This window comes from Rhinopithecus roxellana, chromosome 11 (genome assembly GCF_007565055.1).
Source record: "Rhinopithecus roxellana isolate Shanxi Qingling chromosome 11, ASM756505v1, whole genome shotgun sequence".
Classification (NCBI taxonomy): Eukaryota; Metazoa; Chordata; class Mammalia; order Primates; family Cercopithecidae; genus Rhinopithecus; species Rhinopithecus roxellana.
This window is the reverse complement of record NC_044559.1, coordinates 114155038-114165397: the sequence shown is the minus strand read 5'-3', so window position 1 is coordinate 114165397 and position 10360 is coordinate 114155038. Positions and strand designations below refer to the sequence as shown.

At 45.0% G+C, this 10360-nt stretch overlaps 1 protein-coding gene across 7 annotated transcripts in view; it reads left to right on the top strand.

The window, feature by feature from the left end:
• Positions 1–10360, top strand: part of FAM107B (family with sequence similarity 107 member B) — a 265481-nt gene that overhangs the window by 189676 nt on the left and 65445 nt on the right. For 2 of the 7 annotated variants that reach the window (XM_030940499.1, XM_030940497.1), the window contains exon 2: positions 6837–7048. The exons of 4 other annotated variants lie outside the window; for them this stretch is intronic. The gene's annotated coding sequence lies outside the window, so the exon portion shown is untranslated. Of the gene's footprint in view, positions 1–6836; positions 7049–8477; positions 8577–10360 lie in introns of those variants that run through there. One more of the 7 variants, XM_030940498.1, reaches the window with a different exon arrangement.

Below are 10360 nucleotides of genomic sequence, written 5' to 3'. Positions count from 1 at the left end.
TGCTGGTTTTCTTTTAAACTCATCCCGCTAGTCCCTGTATTTCTATAAGCTGGAAGTTATCATGAAAGCTTGATCAGATTCATGTGCAGGGTTTTTGGCAGGATTAATTTGTTGGTGGTATCATCTGGCTTAACGTTGCATCAGCTTGGGAAAAGGTCTGACTGTCTCGTGTAGTGATTCTAAAACTGAGCGTTGGGGTCCTGTGGTGGGTGGCAGCTTGACCCTTTCCTCATCGATCTTTCTCCCAGTGCCGTTGGCATTCATCGATGACTGTTGTTTGAATTAATTATTTCATTAGAGATTGTTGATTCTTCTCTCTTAATGAGATGGCAGTGAGCGTGAGATGAGATTTAAACTGACCAGGGTGTCAGGGAAAACTGACAACATTGATACAGCTTAGGGGCATCTAAAGAATTAACAGAAAAAAGCAAAGATTGGTTTGGTTCTTGCAGTCACTGTGTGCGCCTCCTGTTATTAAAGCTAATTACCGTTTACATGGTCTTCTATGGATGTTACTGTGTCAGGTTAATTTTGTTATTTAAGTCCTAAGTGGCAGCAATATTAAATTCTGTGCATATGTGCTAACTCTCTTGTTCACATAATTTGGGTGCCTGTTCACCTAAGTTAGGAGAGAATGACCTAGGTTTAGGAGATAGAATTCCCTGTGATGGTGCAGACCATGATCGAGAGTATCTTTTTCAATCATCATTTAAAATTTTCTGACTTGTAAGGAGACATTCATGCTTAGTCTTTTCTTATAAAAGATCAGTCAGTGATGAGTTTAAAATAACTAGAGAAGAATAATACGCCTGAAATATTTTTGTGTTTTCTTCTGCAAACATACAGATGAAATGGAGTGGTTTATTTTTTTGTTTGTTTGTTTTTTTTTGAGATGGAGTCTCTGTCGCCCAGGCTGGAGTGCAGTGGCGCGATCTCGGCTCACTGCAACCTCCGCCTCCTGGGTTCAAGTGATTCTCCTGCCTCAGCCTCTCGAGTAGCTGGGACTATAGGCGCGTGCTACCACACCTGGCTAATTTTGTATTTTTTTAGTAGAAACAGGGTTTCTTCATGTTGGTCAGGCTGGTCTCGAACTTCTGACCTTGGGTGATCTGCCCGCCTCAGCCTCCCAAAGTGCTGGGATTACAGGCATGAGCCACTGTGCCTGGCTGAGAAATGGATCTTTTAATGGCAACGCTCAACTTCATTGTTAAGAGTGTTAGGAGAGGGTAGGTGCTTGCATTGTTTCCGTTAGGAAGAAATTGAGAGTTCCTTTGAAAGGAGCATGATCATAGCGAATGAATTTAATTTATATATGGTCCATCAGCACCAGGCTGCACGGTGACATACAACACCTGCAGTTTGATTTTGGGACAACTTCCATATCGGAAGTCCACCAGAATGGAAGTAGATTGATTCTACCTATCATGGGCAAGCCTGTCTTTTGCTGCAATGTGTTATTTGAAACCAGATTGTTAAAAGGATCATTATAAAGTAGGTTCTAGGATTCGCACAGTGACAGTCTCATTTGAGGAGTCGTGCTGTTGACCAAACACTTGGTTTCATATAAATCATGGCTGTGACCAATAAGTCGTAAAAGAAAGTTGTGAAAACTAGAAACCTGAAAGAGTTTGAAATCATAAAGTGATGCTTCTGTTGTCAGAGAGGTCTTGAGCTTGGAGAAGCCATAGAAATTAAGAGGTCATCTAATCAAGACTCTTCATTTTTGGTGAATAAACCAATGCTTAGATGTGTTAAATCACTTGCCCAAGACCACATAGCTAATGATTTGTAGAGTTGGAACCAAAACTCATCCTGGAATAAGGACCATTAGTACGTAAGTGTTTCTTTTGAACATGTTAAATGCTTTTTACATGCATCATTTTTGGATCCTCACGACAACCCTGTGATTTAGGACTGTAATTGGCTTCATTTTTTGAGGAGGATGTTGAGGCATAGAGACATTGAGTATCTTGCCCAAGATCACCCAGGACTGAGACATATTCACTACAGAGAATGCACTCTTTTTAAAAAATTTTTAAAAATTTTTAAATTTTACTTTATGTTCTGGGCTACATGTGCAGAACATGCAGGATTGTTACATAAGTATACATGTGCCATGGTGGTTTGCTGCACCCATCAACCTGTCATCTAGGTTTTAAGTCCCACATACATTTGGTATTTGTCCTAATGCTTTCCCTTCCCTTGCCCCTCATCCCCTGAGAATGTGCTCTTACTCTGTGGTACTGCCTTCTGATTCATTTGTTCATTCATTCATTTCTTCCTTTTTATTAATATTACTGTTTAAAATTCATTATTTCGTGTTAAAGGAATGCCTTATTCCTAACAGCCCGTAAACCTTGCCTTTCAAGGACTTTCCATATACTCTTAAAATCTACGTTTTTAAAAACCTACCAGCTCTAATTATTGCAGATATGGTCAATGGAAATCACTAGCTATAATAACTGTTATTTTAATAATTGGTAATTGTGCCTGGCTTATTAGTATTTGAAAAAGCTTTCAGATTATAGGTGGTTCAGGACTCTTAAAAGATGTCTAGGTAAGTTTGAACTGATAGTTTCTTTCTTTTGATGAATGTCCTGTGCCAACCCACAGCTTTAAAAATAATTCCCTTGACCATTCTTTTAAAAAGTCACCACTTACTCTTTTTTTTTTTTCTTTTTTTTGAGACAGTCTTGGTGTGTCACCCAGGCTGGAGTGCAGTGGTGTTATCTCGGCTCACTGCAGCCTCTGCCTCCCGGGCTCAAGTGATTCTCCTGCCTCAGCCTCCCAAGTAGTTGGGACCACAGGCATGCACCACCATGCCTGGCTAATTTTTGTATTTTTAGTAGGAATGGGGTTTCACCATATTGACCAGGCTGGTCTCGAACTCCTTACCTCAAGTGATCTGCCTGTCTTGGCATCCCACAGTGCTGGGATTACAGGCGTGAGTCACTGCACCCGGTCTCACCACTTATTCTTTAAATTCTTGGAAACTTCATGGAGGAATCCACTTGGGATGGGTTTGGAGCCCTCATTCTCTTCTTCCCCCTTTCACTCCCCTTCAGTCACATCCTGGGCAGCCCTGCAGCTGAGATTTCATAAAGATCAGATGTGTTTTTGGGAGATAATGTGTGTGGGGTGATGGGCGGGGAGGAGTGGAGGTGAGAAGTCACCCTGTGGCATGGGAGGGTGTTTGGTGTTGATTTTCTGAGTGTCAGCCTCTTGTTTCTCAGGATGGTTGGTCGCCAGTCTTTTTTTTTATTTGCGCTGCCCACAAAGAGCTGGATGTGGGTGCCTCCGGGAGCTTATGGGACCCACTTACCTGTGTGAAGCCGGCTCACAGGGAAGGAGAATGGGTAGATCCTGGGAACGTCCAGGAAGACTTTCATGTGGGCGTGGTTTGTACTCTGACCCACTGGTGACTTTAAACAATTTGTCATAAAATACCACAGTTGGCTTTACAGCTATCTGGTATTTGTGCCTGGAGTAGGTTTGTTTGTTTTGTTTTAAATGCTTCTAAATTACAATTCTTTGTGAGCTTCCTGTTTCATACTTACAGCTGAAATATGTGATGACTGAATGTACCAGGACTGCTTTTTTCCCCTTTTCTCCGTTTGTGCTGGAAACAGAACAGCTTGCACGCACAGCCTGGAGCATGTTGCCTGCATGTGCTTCTTGGTGGACCATCGCACATGGCTGACTAGTTTCAAAAACCACCTATTTATATCCTCTTCAGAATAGCTGTCAGACGTTAGGCACCCTCTCTACTAATGTCACGCCAATTAATATGAATTTTAAAATGGAGGTAAATTACTTTTTACTCATGGGTGAGTCATTAGATAGTCTTCTTTAAATACACATCCCACCATTTCTCTCAAGTGTGTCACACTAGTAATTGGTCCATGCTGGAGTTTTCAGCAATTATCATAGGATTGAATGCAGGACGAGGCTGTGGAGATCACCTAACCCTCTTATTTTATAGATGAAACGACAGCCCAGGGCTGCTGAATTACTCAGAGCTCAAAGCTCCTTGGTGCAAGTCTAGGACTAGAGCTCTCTCCTCCCATAGCTTCGAATTGAGCAGTGTCCTTTGCTGTCACCCACCTTGCCTAACGCTACCTACCCCACATGCTGGCACTTGCCACCACAGAAGAATAAAAACAAGGACAGGAAACAAAACTTCCTAGTTACTAGGGTTGTGGTGACGTTTTTATAGCAGAAAAAAAGATAATGTTTAAAATATGTAATCCTAAAAAAACTGTCTTTTTTGGGGCGTGTTTGTGTAAGACAAATTCCTATACTAATGGAAAGTCTTAAAAACATTAAACATGAAAAATAGTTGTTCATACTATGAACATAAGCCTAGGCATTTATTTAAATGTATGAGGACTGTCTTTGTCGACTGTATCTGTTGTCCACATTTTGACTTCTAGGGCTAAGCAGCTTCCTGTGATTGGATAAATGTGGGAGTTCTTTCTAAATAAATATATGAGAATATATTTCTGTGCATAAATACATGAGAATAAATACGTGAGTTCCAGCATTGTGTCTTAAACTGCCATTATCCTCACGCTTTTTTCAGACGTATGTTATTTATTAGTTCCAACACTGGCGCATTCAAAGGACGATGAACTTTGTGCTAGATAGACCTAGGCGGCATGTTGTAAGTGCTTTTACCTTGGTAAGTTCAAGTTTTCTCATCTCTGCAGTGTTGACTGCACCAGGCAAAGCACCTGGTGCAGTACCTGTACACAGGTGTGAACAAAGGTTAGTGTCTGCTCCCCCAAGTTGGTGTTGTGATGTGATGTCATACGTGGTTTACACTCTCACCTGATGGGCAAGACTATTCAATTCTCATAGGACTCAATGAGAGAGAGTTTGTCCCAGGATTGGGGTGAATGTGTCACCTGTATCATTCTCTTGGGTCTTCTCCACCTGAAGTATAACCTAGTTTGATAAGCAGTGGTAGAATACAGAGATAGGTTAGGAACCTGGTGGGGGTAGAGGGTCCAAACTGGAGCTCTGGGGTCTAATTGGAGAGTGGAGGAGCAACCCTGGGCTCAAAGGTATGGATGGCTGTCTTCATCCGTTTGGACTGCTGTCACAAATACCACAGACTGGGTGGCTTTAACAGCATTTATTTCTCACAGTTTTGGAGGTTGGGAACTCCAAGATCAAAGGTGCTGGCAGATTTGGTGTCTGGTGAGGGCTCCCTTCCTGTTTTGCAGAAGGCTACCTTTTTGCTGTATCCCTAAATGGTGGAGAGGGAGAGCATCTATCTGTCTGGTGTCTCTTCTTCTAAGGGCACTAATCCCATTCATGAGGGCTCCACTTTTATGACTTAATTACTTCCCCAAAGCCTCACTTCCAAATATCATCACATTGGGATTAGGGCTTAAGTAATATGAATTTATGGCGGGGGAGGAACATTCAGTCTATAGCCATAGCCATGGCCAAGATGAGCGGAGGCCTCAAGTCTATGGGCAGGCAGGATTCTCACCTCGTATTTTTTTCTTTTATTTTTAAGTCTACCACAGAGACATTCTTTGCTACAGGTAGGATTCTTAAAAGCAAAGAAGTGTTCTGTAGAGGAGGTAGGTGTTCAGTGGTGATGGAGGAGGATAAGGAGGATGTGAGTTGTAAAAGTGAGAGTGAGGCTGTAGGTCAGGAGTTGAACTAGCACATGAGGAATTCGGGTCAGGAGGTCACCAGTAACCAGGAGTTGACAGTGATGCAGAGTCAGTGCTCTTGCCCAGCTGTTTTGTTGCTTGCTGGGTTCCTGTTTATGCAGGAGCTGATTGCTGGCTGGGGTCACCCCTGCACACCCAAGCAAGAGGGATCCAGGGTCAGCAGGTCGTAGCAGGAGAACCCCCTGAGGGTGCCTTGTATGCAGGGAGAGAGCATCTCCTGTTTGGTTTGGGAGGAGCCTGGTCCAGATGTAATTACTAACAGGCTTCCTCCACACTCAGCAATGACTACTGTGGTTGACAAGTAATATGGTCACCCTACTTATGAGTACTTGGTTGCAGAGAAGTATTTGTTATGTGTATGAGTGAAGATCCTGACCAAAGATTTGACCAGCACAAGGTTCTGTGGTGAGTCCATGGTTTGTCTGTCTCATGGGTGGAGCTTGGCTGCCTCTCTTTGTGTACTTGTTATTTGAACTCCAAAGAACATTCCGTGCCACACTTTCCAGAGCTCTTTTCTCCCAATGTGTGTTTTAGACGGCTGTCTGTTTTGTCATCGATCAGCTAATTCTGTAGACCTCAGGGCAGCCGCACACGCAGCATCTGTAATTGTACCTCTGTAATTGGCTGGAATGTTCGAGAGACTGGACTTGCTTTTCCTGGGCCCACCCAGGGTACGTGGCTGGCTTCACCTAAAGGCTTGGTGGCAGGGACTGGTGAGAGAGGGAAGAGGAAGAGAGGAAGGAGAGGAAGGAGAGGATGCTTCGCCTTCTACTCATCGGCCTGATTGACAGGGGCTGAGAAAGTCTGATTCTTAGTTGACTGCGGGGAAGATGGGGCATGCAAGAGTGGAGGTGGCTGAGGTGAGGTCCAGGTGTTTCTCGTGGAGGGTGTCCAGGTTCTTGGCATTTTAAAGAATTGGACAAAACTCACAAACAAAGCCAGGAAAGAATGAAGCAACAAAAGCAGAGATTTATTGAAAACAAGAGTACGCTCCACAGGGTGGGAGCAGGCTGGGCATCCGGGCTTAAGAGCCCAGTTACAGAATTATCTGGGATTTAAATACCATCTAGAGGTTTCCTGTTGGTTACTTGATGTACACCCTGTGTAAATGAACTAATGGCCCACTATTGGTCTGATTGGTTGCAGGAGGGGACCGATCAGAGGCTGAAGCAAAGTCACAGAGTTACACCCTATGGCAACATCTGATTGGTTGCGCAAAGCAACCAATTAGAGGCTGAAGTGAAGTTCCAAAGTTATACTCCTATGCAAATGAAGACTTGGCCTATGACCGGTGTGACTGAATGGAAGAGGGGACCAAGCAGAGATCCTTTCAGTTTTTCACCTGCCATGCAGAAAAGGTGGGGGGTGCAAAGGGGGTAGCCTCTGGTCCTTTTGTTACTAGGGCATGGAAAGTTGGGGTTTTCCTTTTGATTTAGTTTTAGGAAGTCAGTGTGAATCAGCCTTAGGTTCCCTGCCTTCAGCCCCTATTCTCCTGCCTCACAGGGTCCGTATCATGGAGCTGTTTATAATTGTGGGGAGAGCACTACATGTGTGTTCCTGGTTTTCTTTTGGCATGGTTTCTCCATCCCTTTTGGGAAGAGTTGATGCACTTCCTTGAATTTCTGCACCAACTATTTTATTTGGATCCCAGCATCTTACAGGCTGTTGTCTTGTTTTGCAACTTTTTCATTTATGGTGAAATGGAGTGAAAGACTCTGGGTGCCAAGGGCCGTGGGGTACGAAAGCGTAATTGTCATCGGCAGCTGGACCTGGGAAGTCCTTCTCCACCTTTGTGTTTTCGCCTGCTCACTTGGTTATACACTGCGCTTTTCCATATCTGGTTGGCAGCTCTGAGGACAGCGACCCTGGCGTCCTCATCTTTGTGTCTCCTGAGGGTCCTACAGGTAGTACGTGCTTATTCCTGAGTCATTGCTGCTGCTCAGCTGAGACACCAACGAGCTACCCAGATCAGAACCTGAGTGTTGCTGCTTATTTAGGTGGGCCGGGCTGGGCATCAGGAGGGCCTGGCTTGCTTGGCCCCTCTGTCAGTCTTTGTTTCAGACCCAGTATGTCTCAGCATCTGGATCCGCTGGAGCAGCTAGGCACTCCTGCTGAAAGGCAGCGTTTATTTCTGTGTTGGTATCATTTTAGTCCCACACTTCCTGAACTCAAAATCCTCTTTCCTGAGACCTGCCATGAAACACTCCCATGACCAATGGTGACCACGAGTCCCTTTTGGGGAGAGTGTCATTTTATACTTTGTATTGTGTCCCAGCCCTGGATCCTGAGGGGTGGTGTTGGGTCTAGGAGAGTGCCCAACGGTGTTCGCGTACGGAAGATTCTTCCGGTGAGTGGACAAACTTGTGGCCTCGTGCGGTAGTTTCTTTTCCTTTTTCCCTGTAGCTTCCTTCCACTGTCAACTTTCCCCCCTCCTTCCTGGCAGCAGATGTTGGCAAGGACATGCCCAGGTTAGTTAGGCCCAGCCTCTTCTTCTTCCTCCAGCCCCACCCACCCTATCTTTAGGACTGGGGTAGGGTGATGTGTCTGGCCACAACTTCTGTTACCCCTTTTTAAAAAAATTAAAAATGGAGAGCCATGCCACATGCTTGTGACTTCCACACGTGAAAGAATACTCAGCTCTAGAAGGGCGGAGGTGGGTGGGTGGTGACTTCCCGCTAAGGTGAGCTCGGATCCTGTTTTCAGAGTTCTGTGGTCTGTGCTGCAGTCCTGCGCTTCATGTCTTCTGTCACTAAGAAGCAGCAGCAGCTACTTTCCCTGCAGTATCTTCATCTCCGACTCTACCCCACCAGTGCCCTGCCTCTTAAATAAGCCACAGGCTGCCCTATTAGCCAAGCAAAAGGGATATGTCCTCTTCTGTCTCCCCAGGTAACTTCTGCCAGATGAAGAATTTTTCTCTTTCTGGTTTCTTTAAATGGGGAAATAGTAATACTGTGATTTGTCAGGCTCTGGAATTGAGACTGCTGGGCCCACCTTCCAGGTCTGCCATTTACCAGCTTTGTGCTCTTAGGCAAGGGAATCACCTGCTTGAGTTTTGGCCTCCTCTCCTCTCCTCTTCTCCCCTCTCCTCTCCCCTCCTCTTCCCTCTCCTCCCCTCCCCTCCTTTTCAGACAGAGTCTTGCTCTTTTACCCAGGCTGGAGTGCAGTGATGCGATCTCCGCTCACTGCAACCTCCGTCCCACTGGGTTCAAGCAATTCTCCTGCCTTAGCCTCCCAAGTAGCTGGGATTATAGGCATGTGCTACTACGCCTGGCTAATTTTTGTATTTTTAGTAGAGATGGGGTTTTACCATGTTGGTCAGGCTGATCTCAAACTCCTGACCTCAGGTGATTCACCTGCCTTGGCCTCCCAAAATGCTGGGATTATAGGCATAAACCACCACGCCTGGCGAGTTTTATCTTATCAGTAAAATAATAGTGCCTTCTTCATAGAGTTGTACAGTAATAAAGTTGGTGCATGAGTAGTGTGGCTTCATGGAATAGTACTCAGTACAGTGTTAAAATGTGGGTAGGCTGGGCGCGGTGGCTCACTCCTGTAATCCCAGCACTTTGGGAGGCCGAGGGGAGCGGATCACAGGTCAGGACATCAAGACCGTCCTGGCTAACATGGTGAAACCCCGTCTCTACTAAAAATACAAAAAATTAGCCGGGTGTGGTGGCGGGCACCTGTAGTCCCAGCTACTCGGGAGGCTGAGGCAGGAGAATTGCTTGAACCCAGGAGGTGGAAGTTGCAGTGAACCGAGATTTAATGCCACTGTACTCCAGCCTGGACGACAGAGCGAGATTCCGTCTCAAACAAACAAACAAACAAACAAAAAAGCCAAAACAAACCAAAAACGTGGATATGTGGTTGCAGTAACTTATACTTCCACGCTCTGGTACTGTTTTTGGAAGGACCATTATTTATCTCCTAGAGGTGTGGTCACAGTTTATTATCAAATTGGGATTAGATTGTTTGAAAACTAAATGTGCATTTACGGGGATAGCAAAGCAGGATATTTGAAATTGAAGTTATCCTAGCAACCTTGGATCCCTTTGGTAACCCATGGCAAACAGGCTGCTGCTGATATTCTCTATGGTTGAAGACAGGGTTTTATTCTAATGTGCCATAACTGGGAGTGTTAACTTTTGTCGCAAAGAATGTGTCAACAATATGCCAGAGTTGAAACTGTCAACTTGGGCAAGCATCCTATGCAATTTTAAATAATACCAAATTCTGTACAGCTTATCTCCTTATGATAAATGGGCATTGATTTTATTTATATTTATTTTATTTTTTTGAGACATGGTCTTGCTCTGTCACCCAGGCTGGAGTACAGTAATGTGACCACAGCTCACTGCAGCCCTGGACTCTTGGACTCAAGTGATCCTCCCACCCCAGCCTCCTGAGTAGCTGGGGCTGTGGGTGTGCACCACCATGCTCACCTGAGTTTTACTATGTTTTTGTAGAAATGGGGTCTTGCTCTGGTGCCCAGGCTGTTCTCCAACGCTTGACCTCAAACAGTCATCCTGCCTTGACCTCCCAAAGAACTGGGAGTACAAGTGTGAGCCACCACGCCTGGCTGGGCATTAATTTTAAAATTGCCCCTGGTGTGGACACCTGCTGGTGATGGCAGCCAGAGTTAGATGTCTGCTGTGAACATCCTGATGGCT